This window comes from Halichoerus grypus, chromosome 11 (assembly GCF_964656455.1).
Source record: "Halichoerus grypus chromosome 11, mHalGry1.hap1.1, whole genome shotgun sequence".
Taxonomy (NCBI): domain Eukaryota; kingdom Metazoa; phylum Chordata; class Mammalia; order Carnivora; family Phocidae; genus Halichoerus; species Halichoerus grypus.
This window is the reverse complement of record NC_135722.1, coordinates 58,121,847-58,137,866: the sequence shown is the minus strand read 5'-3', so window position 1 is coordinate 58,137,866 and position 16,020 is coordinate 58,121,847. Positions and strand designations below refer to the sequence as shown.

Here is a 16,020-nt window from a genome sequence, read left to right as displayed (position 1 = left end):
AGGATGAGTATGCATGACATTTGGCTTTAAAAACCAGAGGGGCTTAACCTTGTGAGTTTTTACAATAAGGGGGAATTAACATCAAGAACTTTGAAAATCAGCAGGCTTGGCTCTGGAATTGCTGGAGAGCTATAGGAAACAATCGGCCCCCTTAAAGAAAGCAGGACAAACAACTCCAGGGGGGTACAGCATAGAAGCTGCAATCTGAAAAGTGTCTTGGGGATACGGGGAGAAAATTTATTTGCTAATCTCAGAACAAGTGCTGGAGGGGCAGAGATCTTTAGGAGACTTCCCTGAGAAAAAAATAGCAAGTGCACTCCATTTTGCCCAGTAGATACCTAATGTTTGCTGGAGCCAGCACGAACCCTCACCACCTAGCTCGCCAACACTCTGTACCCCACCCCCACGTTCTCCTGTGGATCCACCCCATTCAACTCATCTCACTCTGAAGGAGTCTCTCCAAAGCAGGGCCTGATGTGCCTCCTTCTTTTTTTTTTTTTTTTTAAGATTTTATTTATTTATTTATTTATTTATTTATTTATTTATTTATTAGAGAGAGCACGCACATGCATGAGCCAGGGGAGGGGCAAAGGGAGAGGGAGAGAGAGAATCTCAAGGAGACTCCCACAGAGCATGGAGCCCAACCGGGGACTTGATCGCATGACCCTGAGATCATGACCTGAGCTGAAACCAAGAGTTGGCCACACAACCCCCTGAGCCACCCAGGTACCCCCTGACGTGTCTCCTTCTGCAAACAGCCCTGACAGCGACCAGCACCACTCTAAAGCTACCCCTGCCCTGGGAAGAGGGGAAAATAACCACACACACCAGTTTGACTGCAGCCCGAGCAGTGGGCTAGGAGTAGTCATCTGATCTGAGTGGCAGTCTCGCCCACCAAGAGAAGCTTCACAAAGGACAGCACAAGGAGCCCTGTAGGTTAGGGTCACTACAACCCCAACAGATAGACAGAGGGCAGATATCTGCTCTGACTGCAGGCCATGCCCACCAGTGAAAGTTTCTCATGGGACAAGCCAAAGAGAGTGCCCTGCGGTTCAGTGTGACGGAAGTCTCGGCAAACAGAATGAGGGCAGGCATCTGGTCTGACCCAACTACAAGCCCAGGGTAGGCCCCGACTGGCCCCTTACCAACACAGGGCTCAAACCCTGCCCAAAACAGGCAAAGGGAGCCATTGGAGCCAACTGGAGCCACGCCCCCGCCCCCCCGCCGACACCCTCGTGCTGTGGAAACTCCCTCCAGACAGTAAATGGGGGCAGTGCTAAGTAAGGCTGAACATATTTGTTTCTCTTCTACCAGGTATGATTCTTTTGCACTGACTGATGTCCAATGTCTGAAAATTATTTTATTATTTTATCCTTTTTTTTTTTTTTTTTCTTTCTCAGTTTGGACAGGAGGTTCTATCTGGTCCCAGTTACTCCACTTTGGCCAGAATCCACAGATTTGATTTTGATAGCCTTAAGTACTAGATGAAAAGTTTATACTTTATCTTTTAACAGGGGCAGTAGAGAACAGTTGAAGGCTTTCCACTGGGGAGCGTAAGATGTGTTTTAAGAAATTCACCTTGATAATTATGGGGAAGATAGTTTGAGAGGAAGAGAGACTGGAGGCACAGTGATAGATTATTATATATGTGGTTATATATGGTAGACAATAAGCTTTCTCTGCAAATCTAGGGAAAAAGAACATACACGTTAACTTTCACTTATAGTAGAGAGGAAGGATTGTGTTAAGTGCTTTCATTGATTGCCTTGCTTTTGCATGAAATAGTATGAGAGCAAAAAAATAAATAAATAAAGGCAAATTAATACAGAGAAATAGGCCTGAGGCTAAGATTTGTTAAATTTACAGCAGGATAATTGTTCCTTTTTAAATGGAGATTTATTATTATTATTATTATTTTGAAGTATAAATGGCACTTTTACAAGGGTTATCATCTCCTCTCCCTCCTCCCATCCTGAAAATTGGAGGGCAAAAAAGCCAGAATTCTGATCTTTGCCAAATTCTATCCATTTCTGATCCCATGTTTCCCCACACTTACCCTTCTGCACACGTAAGAAGATCATTAATAGGAAAAAGAATCTACCCCACTAATATTTTCTTATTCAGGTCTAAACACTCTTCCCACAGACCTTAAAATTGAACTGGACAGAGACTAAGAGAGAGTACATTTGTGAAGAGGCCTGCCAGGACCCCTGGGGAATAAGAAGCTGATCTATTATTTATGCTTTCTACTTAACATTATTTGGATTTTCAAGATGAACCCAAATACAGCGGCCTCTGGGCAATAAAACACAGGAAAAGGCAATGATTTATTGACAAATAATGTTAACATAAAGGTAGTCTGGAACAAAGATGATGGTGGGAGTAATAGTGAAACTGCCGACCACTGGGGACAGTGTATCAGGAAAACAGGAACAAATTCAGGTTGTTTTCATTACATATACTTAGAACCAGCAGCAACCTAAGAATAGGGAGCCTAGAATGTGGTATAGTTGGGGGAAGAGGAGACAAAGAACATGTGAATATCACAATTAGAATACATGTGATCTAAAGCACAGCAGTCATTTATAGATCTTTTTCAAGCCCATACCCTCTGTAAGGGCCTTACACTGTAGGTAGGGAAGTTCTTCTAGTTGCATAGAAAATACAACTGAATTTTAGAGTTGGTGAGTGTCTTGTTCTAGATCTCTTCTGCCTTATACTCTTGTACACAATTCCTTGCCCTTGTGGTGCAAGGCCTCACACGTACTATCAAAAATTCCCGTGGTTCTACTTCTAGGGCCACTTGGATTCATTCCATGTGGGGTCTCTTATGCTCTACTACAAACCCTTGCGTTCTGTTCTGGAGACTCTGGTTTATGCCCGGTTACCTCCTACTTGGGATTGACTGCAACAGAGCAGTTGATTTAGTCTGATTAGACCCTGTGCTTGGACTCTGTCTTTCTGTCCTACAAAGGGTTCCAGTTCACCCCTGTGTGGAGCTCTGACTCTCAGGATCCCAGCCTGGATTATGCATGTATAGAAAAGGAATTCAGTTACAAGGAGTTGCAGGATGTAGGAGTCTACAAATGTCTACTACATGTCTATAAAGCGTGGACTTTAGAGCCAGGACTAACCTATGTTTAGATCTTGGCTCACTACTTACTAGCCGTGCACCTGGGGCAAGTCACTAACCCTCTCTGAGCCTCTAGGTCCTCCTCTGTAAAATGGGTGCAGCACCTACCTTACAGATTATTGCAGGGCTTCTCAACCTTGACATTTAGACATTTGGGGCCAGATAATTCCATGTTTTGGCAGCTGTAAGTTGTCAAATATTTAGCAGATATTTAGCATCTACAAAATAGATGCCAGCAGCACCGTCACATCCCATACTGTAAAAATAAAAAATATCTTTATGACAAAATCCTTTGCATGGCAAAATTGTCTACAAAACTTATATACAAAATTGTCTACAAGCAAAAATTGAGAACTACTGGACTATTAGAGGTATGACAAATAATGTATAGAAAGTTCCTTGCACAAAGTAAGTACTCAGAAAAAGGAAGCACTTGTTATCAACATCACTGTTACCAAGTTGATACAGCTAGGAAATGGTAAGAAAGGGTCTGAAAATCAGAGCCTGTGGCTTTCCAGTTCAGGGCTTCTAAGATGAGAGATACATAGCTCTTTGAGGGAATCTGTGAAGTCAGGAATAAAGTAGTGAGCTGAAGAGATTGATTCAGTTAGAAAATGGGCAAACAATTAAAGTTAAAAATGAGCAATTAAAATATATTTTCCCATTTAAAAAATACAAATGGCCAATAGGTATATGAAAAGGTGCTTAAGATCTCTAGTCATCAGGGGAGTGCAAATCAAAACTACAATGAGGTATCATCTCACACCTGTTAGGATGGCTATTATCAAAAAGACAAGAGATGACACATGTCGGTGAGGATGTGGAGTGTACTGTGTACTGTCAGTAAGAATGTAAAGTAATATAAACATTATGGTGGCACTTCTTAAAAAAAAATTAAAAATTTAACTACCAAATGATCCATCAATCCATCCTGGGTATATATCCAAAGGAAATCAGTATCTCAAAGAGATACCTGCACACCCATGTACATTGCAGCACAATTCAGCACTTTTCACAATAGCCTAGATATGGAAACAACCAAAATGTCCTTCAGTGGATGAATGGATGAAGAAAATGTGGTATGTGCACACAAAGGAATAGTATTCAGCCATAAAAAAGAAGGAAACCCTACCATTTGCAACAATATGGATGAATCTGAACAGCATTATGCTGAGTGAAATAAGCCAGAAAGTGAAAGACAAATACTGTGGACCCAAAGAAAAGAAAAAGCTAATTTCATAGAAACAGGGAATACAATGGTGTTTGCCAGGTGTTTTATTTAGACACTGGGGGGGTAGGGAATGGAAATAGCAGTGAAGATCAAAGGATGCAAATTTTCAGTTGTAAAAAGAACAGTTTCTGAGGATCTGATGTACAGCATGGTGACTGTGGTTAATAATACAGTATTGTATATTGAAAGTTGATGAGAATAGATCTAAAGCATTCTTACCACAGAGACACACGAAGAGGACTTATGTGAGGTGATGGATGTGTCAGTTACCTTAATCTTGGTAATCATTCTGCAGTGTATATGTATACCAAATTGTCATGTTTTATACTTTAAATACATGCAATTACGTTTGTCAATTATTCCTCAACAAAGTAAAAAAAAAAAAGACTCCATTATGTTCCTAAAAATTAAGAACTCTAAAGAGCTTTTGTTTATGTGGGTTATATCCAGCAATACTTTGTGTACAAGAAATTAAAACTAGAAATTTAAAAAATATTTGTCGACCATTTAAACTAACAATAAACATGGACCATGCTAACATAAGTAACATAGTTTGTGAAAAGTAACTATTTTTTCCAAAACAAAAGTAAGTTGTATTACATTTTTCTAATCTCTTTAATGTGGCTTAATAGAAAAGAGCTGGATTATCATATCTGCTACTATGTTGAGTCTGTTACAAAAATTATAGATCACGTAGCCTCTGGAAAGCTCCTCTGTAATTGGTGAGACAATGAGAATAGAATAGGCAAGTAACATCCTAGTATTATTAAGAAAATAATATGTCTGACCTCACAGACCCCTTGAAGGGGTCTTGGCAACTTATTGAGCTCTTGTATCCCTTTGAGAACCATTGGACTAAAGTGAGGGATGGGCATGGGGTCCATCAGAAGAGAGAATACTGCTTTTTTTTTGCCGTATCTCCTGCGAAAATGAAGACCATTCTCAGCAATCAGACTGTCGACATTCCAGAAAATGTCGCCATCACTCTGAAGGGACTCACAGTTATTGTGAAGGGACCCAGAGGAACCCTGCAAAGGGACTTCAATCACATCAATGTAGAACTCAGTTCTTCTTGGAAAGAAAAAGAAGAGGCTCCGAGTTGACAAATGGTGGGGAAATAGAAGCTGGCTACTGTTCACACTATCTGTAGTCACGTACAGAACACGATCGAGGGCGTTACACTGGGCTTCCGTTACAAGATGAGGTCTGTGTATGCTCACTTCCCCATCAACGTTGTTATTCAGGAGAATGGTTCTCTTGTTGAAATCCGAAATTTCTTGGGTGAGAAATACATCCACAGGGTTCGGATGAGGCCAGGTGTTGCTTGTTCTGTATCTCAAGCCCAAAGAAATGAGTTAATTCTTGAAGGAAATGACATTGAACTTGTATCGAACTCAGCTGCTTTGATTCAGCAAGCCACAACTTTTTAAAACAAGGATATCAGAAAATTTTTGGATGGTATCTATGTTTCTGAAAAAGGAACATTTCAGCAGGCTAATGAATAAGATCTGAGTTGTCCATCTACAGAAACAGCAAGATGCTGGATGATTTTTCAGACTTATTTGTGATATTTTAAAGATGCAATAAAAGCTATACTGGTTTAAAAAAAAGAAGACGAAGAAGAGAGAATACCAAAGAATAAGACTGGACTGGTATTTAGGGAGCAGATGATGAAGGGCATTGACAGCCCTGCTGAGGTGTTGGGACTTTATTTTGAAGGCCACTGTTTCCCAAATTGGTGCTCAGTGAAATATTCTGAGTGATAATAGTAGTAATGTGCTGGAAAATATGATTGCTCACCAAAAGGTTTGGGAAATGGCACACCATGTCCTCTCATAAGATTCACAATTCACATAGTACATTTGAGAGCCCTGCTATAAGAAATAAAAATTAGAAAAATTAAGTCTGTATAACCTGGTGTTCCCCAAGCTCATTAAGCAAGGAGACCTCACTCACTGCACATCTTTTGACTGTCCCCCCAGAACAGTATTTTGCTGGGCACTCCATTGGCCTGGAGTGGGCAGAGTGTCTCAAGTCAGGGTGCACTTACAGAAATATGTCTCTTGCTTTTGTGTGGAGATGATGCTTAAGGGTAGAAAGACTGGAGGCAGGAGAACCAATTAGAAGGTTGTTCCATGTGATAAAGGTTGATGATTGAAAACAGGTTATGAAAAGAGCAAAGAGCCGAGAGGTTGGATTTTAATAAAAAACTAATGATGTAATGTATGGTGATCAACATAACATTAAAAAGAAAAAAAAAAGACAATAAAGTGGTCTAAATCAGTGGTCTCCTAACCAGGGGTGATCTGATCCTTTGCAGGGTTTCTTTTTTTTTTTTTTTTTTTTAAAGATTTTATTTATTTATTTGAGAGAGAATGAGAGACAGAGAGCATGAGAGGGAGGAGGGTCAGAGGGAGAAGCAGACTCCCTGCTGAGCAGGGAGCCCGATGCGGGACTCGATCCAGGGACTCCAGGATCATGACCTGAGCCGAAGGCAGTCGCTCAACCAACTGAGCCACCCAGGTGCCCCCTTTGCAGGGTTTCTATTTGTTCCTTTCATTTAATGCTTTCTTAATTACTATTTTTGTATTTGTGTATAGTGGATCTAATTTATTTGAAGAGGACAATATTAAAAGTCATAGCCAATCAGATGACACAAGTTCTAACGAGTTAGAACAGGCACTAGTCTAGGAGCCAGAGCAGGGTTATGCTGATGGTCCAGGCCTTCACACCTTAGGTGCTGCATCATGGCTCTACATCCAGAGCCCCAGGAAAGGAGTTGGGGTGACCACAAGGTAGGGGAAGCACTGAACTGAACAGCTGATACAGCCAAACCATGCACACAACTGAATATTAGCCAGACATGTCTTTTTAAGTATGTGTGTAAATATAAAATCTATTCCCTAGAATACATGATCTTTAAAAAATGAATGAAGACTGCAGTCTCCCTGTGTGTAAAGCATGCTGCTGAGGCCTATGCTGGTCAGGGCAGCAGACACAGGACTCTCACCTCTCTCCTGCAGGCCCTTTACTTCTTTTGATGCAACTGAGACCCCTTCAGTTGACTCAGAGACACTTCAAGGCAACACTCAGGGACCAGAAATTTCTAGGCCCAGCTTCAGGACTGGTTTTGCCTCTACAAGGAAGGCAGAGATAAAAGGTCAGAAAGGAGGCTCTGAGTATATGTTTTCATTCCTGCATAGAAATGTCTCTATGAACTGTAGCACCGGGGCCTAGAGGAAGCACCAAATGACATGGGGAAACCACAGTCTGGCTTTGCAAGGGGTGAGGGATTCCACTGGGTTTGATACAGCAAATGATAAACACTGCTTTGGACTATTGCCCAAGCTTTTTATAGCTCTTCAGTCGGGTAGGGAAGGCATGTACCGGGTTCTACTATCAAGTTGCATAATCCACTGAGTGAATGGAATAAGCCAGATGCAGCTGCCCTCCATCACACCCCTGCCTGCCTGCCTGCCTGCCTGCCTGCCCCAAACCCACATCTTGGTCGCACACAGCTCCGGGACAGAGCCAGGAGCAGTGACCTGATGCTCACTGAGGAGGCCAGTGGTTAACCAGGCAACAAACAGTAGCCCTCCAAAGTCAGATTGCTGGATGGATCTACATCTAAACACCTTTTGGAAGAGAGATGACTACAAGGGAATGTGGCTTATTTAAAAAGAAAGAGGGGGAGAAAAAGGAGAAAGAGAAGGAAGAGAAGCAGCACTGAGCCAAAAGACATCTATTTGAACTTTATTATTTGTAAGTTAAAATATGTGTTAATGTCCAACAACACGTGTCTAAAAGCGTGTTTTAACATTGGTAGAATCCTGTTCTTGTCAAGCTGGGAATCACCATCATCTGGCCCACAGATGAGGAAACAGAGCCACAGAGATGCTTGACTGAGGTCACGGAGAAAGTGAGGAGAGCCAACACTGAGACCAGGGTTTCCTGAGCACCTCTTCAGTGCTCTGAGGTCCCCAGAAAATATTAGATGTAGTTGATTTGACCTCTTGACAGTTGGAATTTTTAAATGATTAACTGAACAAAGACTATAGTATTGGAAGTCAGGAAACTTTTGGCCAGAAACATGAAAGCAAGAAGTAGGAAGCCTTCAGGTTGGTCTCTTGGTCTCTTGCTTTTGTGTGGAGATGAGACAGGAACAGAGAAAAGGAAAGAGGGAAAGAAATGTTATACCCCAAGGAAAAAGTCACAGAATGCCAGCTGGTCAGCAGGGGATAGACTTTAGGAGTTCAGCATGCCTTGGGTTTAGCAGTGGGTGGTTTCCCTTGCAGGAGCTTTCTCTATAACTGTGGAAGACAGCCTCCCTGAGTGTCTGCTCACCAGCCCTGTTGGTAAATGTGACGAGAAGTTCATTTCATTTATATTCTTGAGTGGCATTCTTAAGCAATCAGTTGTGCTGAATTTAACTCTATTTCCTTGTTGGGACATTTCCCTTAAAACAAAATGCGCTGTTGAAGACCTTTTTAGCATATATTTTCCAAAAATACAAAACAATGTTTTTCTACACTAGATTTATATGACTGGCTTATTCTTTGCACAAATGTTTATTGAACACAAACCTGTGTTCCAATTGCTCTGCTGGATGTTAGACACTGGGAGATCTAGGACAAGCACTTGAAGAGCTCGGAGTCTTAGAGGGCAGACATGGGGGCTTAAGTAATGCAATGGGAAGGGCTTTGACTGCTAACCAAGAATGCTGGATATTAATTTGGGGCAATAAGGAGCCACAGAATGATTCTAAGTGGAGACTTATAGGCTCCAGTAGCAGGGACACCCTTGCAGACATGAGTTCAGGCAGTGATCCAGACAAGAGAGAAGTACGAAGACAAGGGAGTGACATTCAGAGAATAATGCTTGGTGATCAATCGCATTTGGCCTGTTAAGAAGGGGAAATGTAGAGAATGTCTGTAAGGACATTTCCTTTTGCCTCTAATGTATTCATTGAACAAATATTCACTAAGTACCTACCATGTGTCAGGACTCATGTTGGGGACTGAGGACAGAGTGGTAAAGCCCAAAGACAAATGATAGGATAGGTAGAGAAGGGGACATGGAAGCATAGAAGAAGGGTTTCTGTTCCTGAAAGGAAGTAATGTCTGAGAGACATCTGAAAGAAAGCGGAAATGAACTAGCTGAGGAGACAGAGAGGGAGGAGAGTGTTGCAAGCAGAGAATACAATATGAATACAAAGACCCTGTGCCAGGAAGTTCAGTGAATGCCCCAGAGACTGGATGAAGCTCCATGTGGATAACATAGAGTAGGATGGGAACAGATGAAAAATGAGGCTACAGAGGTATGTCTTAGGAAGTCAAAGGAAGCAGAATAAGTGGATCACCACCATTTTCCCCACTCCATTCCACCTTCCAATGGCCTGGGGAATCTGGGATTCTCAAGAGACCAGAACTCTCTGGGGATAGGGTTGGAGGTCAAGGACCATGGCTTTAGTAACCGAGGTGACCACAAAAATCTCTTTCCCTTCCCCTCCCCCCTCTTTTCTCCTCCTCCTCCCTTTTGTTCTACCACCCACACACCGTGCTTTTCCTCACTTCCAGCCCTTCATATTGACTATTCCCCTTGCCTGGAAAACTGTCTCCCCAGAAACTCCTTCAGGCCACTACTCAAGCATTATGTCCTCTCTGAAACCTTTCTAGACCCTGAGCAGTTATTCTAGTTTGTCCATCTGCCTCTCCCTTTAGATGCAGAATTCCTTGTGAGCAGAGGCTCTGTCTCCTATGTCTCTGTATCTTTGGTATCTAACTCAGAGTCTGGCATACTTGATGTTCATATAAATGTTTGTTGAAAGAATGGAAAAAATTCAGAAATCCTGTTTCTACTAAGCATAGAAAATTAAAATTCTCTATTATTCCATGTAAGTCTTAAATATCCTCGAGTCACTGGAACTACCAGCTTCGGATACCCTATTTAACCAGCCTAGACTTAGACACTGATATAGCTAACATTGCTGCATATTTCCTGTATGCTGTACAGACTTCTAAGTGCTTTATGTTTACTAACTCATGTAATTCACACAATTCTAGAACAATGTGGCAGACAAGGAAACCAAGATAGAGAGGTTAAGTAACTTGTCCAAAGGCCCACTAGTGAATGATGGAGCTAGGATTGAAACCCTAGCAATTTGATTCCAGATCAGAATAACCTTATCAAAACAACTTCACATTGTCCCAATTTAGTTATCCTGAAACAGCAACACCTATGTCTTTGTTATAGATGAAGACAGCAAGGGCCAATCAAATCAAATCATTAGCTGTACTCTCCAAAGAAGGGATGGCCAAGATCCATCTCTTTCTAGCCACCTTCTACAACCATGCTTGATTCTTGTATATGCCTCAAGGAACTATACCCACCTGCCCCCTCCCCACTGAGGTTTTAGCCCAGGTCTTATCTCACATACCATTATGGCAATTTTGGTAAGAACTTCTGGGGAAGGAGATAATAAGGACATCCTTTCAATATGCAACCCAGACTAGAGGCAAGACTAGGTGTTCCATTTTCCTTCTTTGGGTCCACCATTGTTTCTCTCTTGCCTTCTAAAGTTGAAAGGGGTAGGACTCTCCAAAAACTTGGTACGCTTCATACGTGCACCTTCCCAGCATAGGATAAAAGGAATAATCCGTAACGAGATAAGGATTTTTGTGTGTGTTTCTGACGTCAAAAAACTCCACCCATTGTTGTGATAGCTTATCTCCTTGAGGTCGCCATTTTGTCTCCAATCCATATTTCTGCTTATGGAGGATTATTTCCATCTCTAGGAGGGAGATTTGAGTGACCAAAGCATTATACTGTGACCAGTGCCACTGATCTTGCCAGGGCTGTGCATGTCAGCAGACCTCTTGTTCCTTATGAGTATAGCATAGTCTTGCCTGTCTTTATTTTTCTCTTTGGCTTTCACTGGAATCCATAGAAGTAGAGGCAGGGTCAAACTCTTTCCAGATGTAATTATTGGAAAGAAATACTTTTATTTCAGTCTTTAAATATTAACAGAAGTATAGTTTTAACACTGAGGAAAGTTGGATTGAGCTGCTAAAAAGGAGAGCAGGAGAAAGGACTCAAGCATATTCCTCATTCTTATTTGTGACTTGGATATGAACATTGGCTTCAGGTTGAAACTTGGCAGCACAGAAGTATTTTAACAAAAGTAATCTGAAGCAATAAAAAAGGCAGTTTGCCATTTTTATATAAGTAATAGAAGTTCAAAAAAGGCAAGTAAGAAAAAAATCAAAGCATTATTAGTTTGGGGATTTTTATTGTACTCTCATAACTAAAAGAATAAAAAGTTCCATTTTTCAAGGGCAAAATCTATAAGACAGTTCTGAGTGTGGATGGCCACAAAAAAAGCCAGCAAAAAAGATGTAAGATGAATAAGTCTGATTCCCATGTCTGGCACATGGAGTTAATAGTTAGGAATTAAGACAAAGCATGTTCACATATGTTTTAAAAGAAACATGCATTACGCATTCATATTACACTAGGCCTTAAAGGACGAGAGAAAAAAAAAATAAAGAGAAAAAAAGAAGACATCATTTTCACTTTCAAAAGAGGCTAAAAGCCATACCCACAAATGCTACAAGGCAGAGAAGTAAAAATGGGCCATGGTAAGTGCGGACATGGGCGTGGAAAGGGTGGCAACTTTGGAGTCAGAGGGATTTGGGTTCAATTTCCACCTCCAATACTGTGTGACATGGACCAATTACATTATGTCTCCAAGTGTTGGGTTTTTCATCTATAAAATGGAAACTTGTGCCTTGCACAGTTGTGAAAAGTGAGTCATATGCAACACATGTGAAGCACTTTGCTTTGCCTGGCTCCTTGCAGGCATCCAGTAACTGTTATTTCTCAGCCCCTACTTCCCTGTGATAGGGGTACGGAACTAGCCACTAAGATGCTCACATAGTCCTCTTCTTGCAGTGAAAAGGCAGAAGCAAACAGAAAGAAAGTCAGCGGCCAAAGTGGCATTGCTGTGTGGCGAGGACATAGTCACACAGTATGCTGATTTAAAAATGGGAGCTGGGGTTGGACTTGAGCCTGTGTTTGTCTTTCCACTCTATCCATAGGCCTCTCTAAATGACCTGACAAGAAGCTGACTCCCAATAGTGTCAAAAAACTACACCCAAAATGAAATATTTGTACTCTTTTTAGTATTTAATATTGTTTCCATAAAACAATACATAGGGCAATACTTTTCCTATTCCTATCAAATTTTATTTTGTTTACTGAATAGACTCATCAAAAGAAGGCTTTTTTAGGGAATTAAGTGAGAAGGGACTGATAAGAGGCCCTAAAGAAACATCTGGAGCTTCCCCAGAGAGAGGTGTGTCTGAATTCAAGAATGAGAGTTCACCCAGGAGGGGAGACTGAACAGAGCTGGGAAGGCTCTCTGAAGCTCAGAGAGGGGCACCTGGATGTCGTACACCAGCAGTCAGCAGGCATGGATGACGACATTTGTGGTTTTCCTGCTGACGTGGCCATAAATAATGATATGAGGGTAATCAAAAAAAAAAAAAAAAGTGGGATGGGGGCACTGAATGTGATTTGCCATGAGGATCACCATGCAGGGAACCCTATGGGAATACCTATAACAGCAGCTCTATTGAGGTGCTATGTACGTGCTTCACATAATATACTGTGTATATGCCAGGCGCATGCATAGTGACCTGTGAATTAGGCATTTTAGTGCCTAGTTCACAGATAAGAAAACTCTGGAAAGGAAATGGAAGCACCAGGAGTCAACAGCCAATTAGACAGTCTTGGAATGTGAATCCCTGCTCTGACACTTTCTATCTGTATCAATTTGCTTGGCCTCGGCTTCCTCATTTACAAAAAGAAAATATAGATAATCACACTGAAATATTGATGTAAACATCAGAGATGGTAAATGTAGTGTCTAAGCACAGTCCTTGGTATGGAATAATGGTAAGTGCTCTACAAGGAATATGGTAGGTGCTAAACTAAAGTGATGGATGAATGGATGGATGGATGGATGGATGGCTGGCTGGCTGGCTAGACAGAAACACATAGTAAACTAGTACTAGTTAAAAGACAAAAGATGGTTGCTGAACATCCAACTTGGGGCCCTCCATTCTATGTTTTAGCTTGAAAAGAGTCCCAAAAGGGCTATAAAACATATGTGATTAATCCCATTTGAAATGTGAATAAACCCGAAGCCTGATCTCAGATAATGTCCTCAAGCTCATTCACATACTTTGATTATTCAACAAATATTAATTGAGCACCTACTCTGTGCCAGGTTCTGTTCTCAGCACTGGGGACATGGTAATGAAACAGACAAAACCCCCGCCTCACATACAACTTACATTATCTTGAGAGTAAGGGGTAATAGACAATGAGCAAAACAAATAAGTAAGGTATATATTCATACCTTGAGGATCTGGGGCAAAGACAGGAATCCATATCCCTGGGGCTGCAAGGTCACGTAGACTAGACTGGAATCAAAGACTATGTATATCTACCACCCACAGACTCCCAAGTCACAAGATCAAATAGCCACAGCCACAGCTGCCACTTTCTGAACTCAATTCTGCATCTCTTAAAATTGCACATTTAACTGTGGCATGCATGGGGCAGAGGTGGTGCCAAAGTGCAGAGGTCCCCCACCCTGTTATAACCTGAGAGCCCCCGAGAAGAGCTGACTACAGGGCTTTCAAACCAACAGGAAAATTGGGGTCACTCTTTGCTCTATTGTGTTGTACTAGTTGTGCTGTGGTTTCATAGCTTCATGGAAGGGAAGCAGATGGAGTCCCTGACCTTGGGTGTTGACAAGCTAAGAAATAAAAAATATCCCCCAGGCTACACGTGGTATCTGGATAATATCACACCATTGCTAAAGGCCAGACCCTGACCAACATTCAAAAGTGATGACAATAGGTTAGCACCAATGTAATGATTATGACTCTTCTGTTAAGCACTGGGTCTATACCCAGTCGTGTAATGAGGGATCCAAACCACAGAGAAAACATGACCTCAACCATTTGTAAAACAGAGATAGACTTAAAATTCTTACCTCCCAGTTATCTCTTAGTCTGTCCATCTTTCTCTATTCTCACAGCCGTAACTCTAGATTAGATCACCGTCATCTCTCACTTGAACTGTTTGAGCAACCCTCTAACTGCTCTCCCAGCTTCCCTCAATGGTTTCTGCTGCCCTGGGGCAAAAGCACACAGCCCTGCGCATGGTTTGCAAAGCCCCTCTTTGTCCATGCCACAGCCGCACTGAACTCCCCCAAATATGCAACATTCCCTCTGATCACCAAGTATTTGCATATATTGTTCCATCTCTTTGGAATTTCCTTTCTTCAGCTGGCCAACTCCTACTCATCCATTCTCTCATCTGAAATGTTACCTCCTGACATTTAACTCTAATTTTAGTTCTCCCTAAATTCTAAGACTTGGTTTGTGGCTCCTGCCATGCAGCACTCTCCTGTAACTTGGTCTTCCTAATGGGTACCCACCAAGTAAGTAACCGAATGTCTGTAATTAAATGAATTATACTGTCTCCCAGAGACCCAGCAGCAAAGTTGCATTCTAGGACTTATACTGCTGATCTTTCTCTCTTATTCACCCCCAAATTAGATCTGCTTAAGAAGTAAGTGTGGTTACCCACATTTCAGGCACAAGAGTAGTAGATGGATGGTGCCTTTGCCCTGAGCGGTGTACTGCTCCTAGGATTTTCCCTCCAAGGTGTGGATTCCCACCTGGGGATGATATTTGTACACTTCAGTCGGTAGAACAGGACCTCTGAAGTTGATTTCTTGTTCTTCCTACTTCAGCTCACCACTAGGGCATCTAGGTGAATTTAGCTTCCTGAGGAAATTGTTCTGTTTCTTGCCTAATGGGTTATAAAAAGCACTAGGCTCTCTGTATCATTGTCCGAGTAGATGCATCAGGGTAGAAGTCTAAGGGGCCCTCTGCTACTATACATTGTCTAGAAATAGACTTAAAGAATCGTAGAGTGTTCATGATAGAAAAACTGTAAAGATTATTTGACCTAAACTCCTTCCTTTCTTTCTTCTTTCCTTCCTTCCTTCTTTCCTTCCTTCCCTTCCCTTCTTTCCTTCTCTTCTTCTTTTATTTTTCCTTTCTTCCTACATAACTATCATGTATCAGACAATATGCTCAAAATTGGGAATTTAATCAGGCAGAAACAGATCAGCTTACCTTACAAAGCTTATAGTCCTTCTAGACCTTAAGAAAAGTAGCCAATCACAATACAGTGTGCTAGGGGAGGACTTATTTGTTTGTTCATGTATTTACCCATTTCAGGACATGTGGCATTGGAATAAGAATTAATTGGCCCCAGTTTCTGTGACATAGTTATGTTCTAGTGAATGCTGTGTTCTCATTTGGAATGTCAATTGTGATTATGAAAATCAAAGTTTATGTTTGTAAAGTTAATATGAGAGAAGTTAATATGTCTCATTATCTGATAGTTTGGCACTGGATCCAGCAAATATTAGGTGCTAAATAAATATGTGTTGTAAAATCTCTCCTTGCTTTAAACAGCGTTTCTCACCTTATCAATATTTACTAATCTTTCTTCCAAGTGCCTTTTGGCTTGACCAAAAACATAAATGTATCATCAAAAACCAAAAAGAGAG

General features: G+C 41.4%; 1 protein-coding gene and 1 pseudogene across 2 annotated transcripts in view; both read left to right on the top strand.

Moving 5' to 3' along the window:
• Positions 1-16,020, top strand: part of TENM4 (teneurin transmembrane protein 4) — a 2,958,785-nt gene that overhangs the window by 1,943,340 nt on the left and 999,425 nt on the right. The window lies entirely within an intron of this gene.
• Positions 5,263-5,977, top strand: LOC118553866 (large ribosomal subunit protein uL6 pseudogene; annotated as a pseudogene).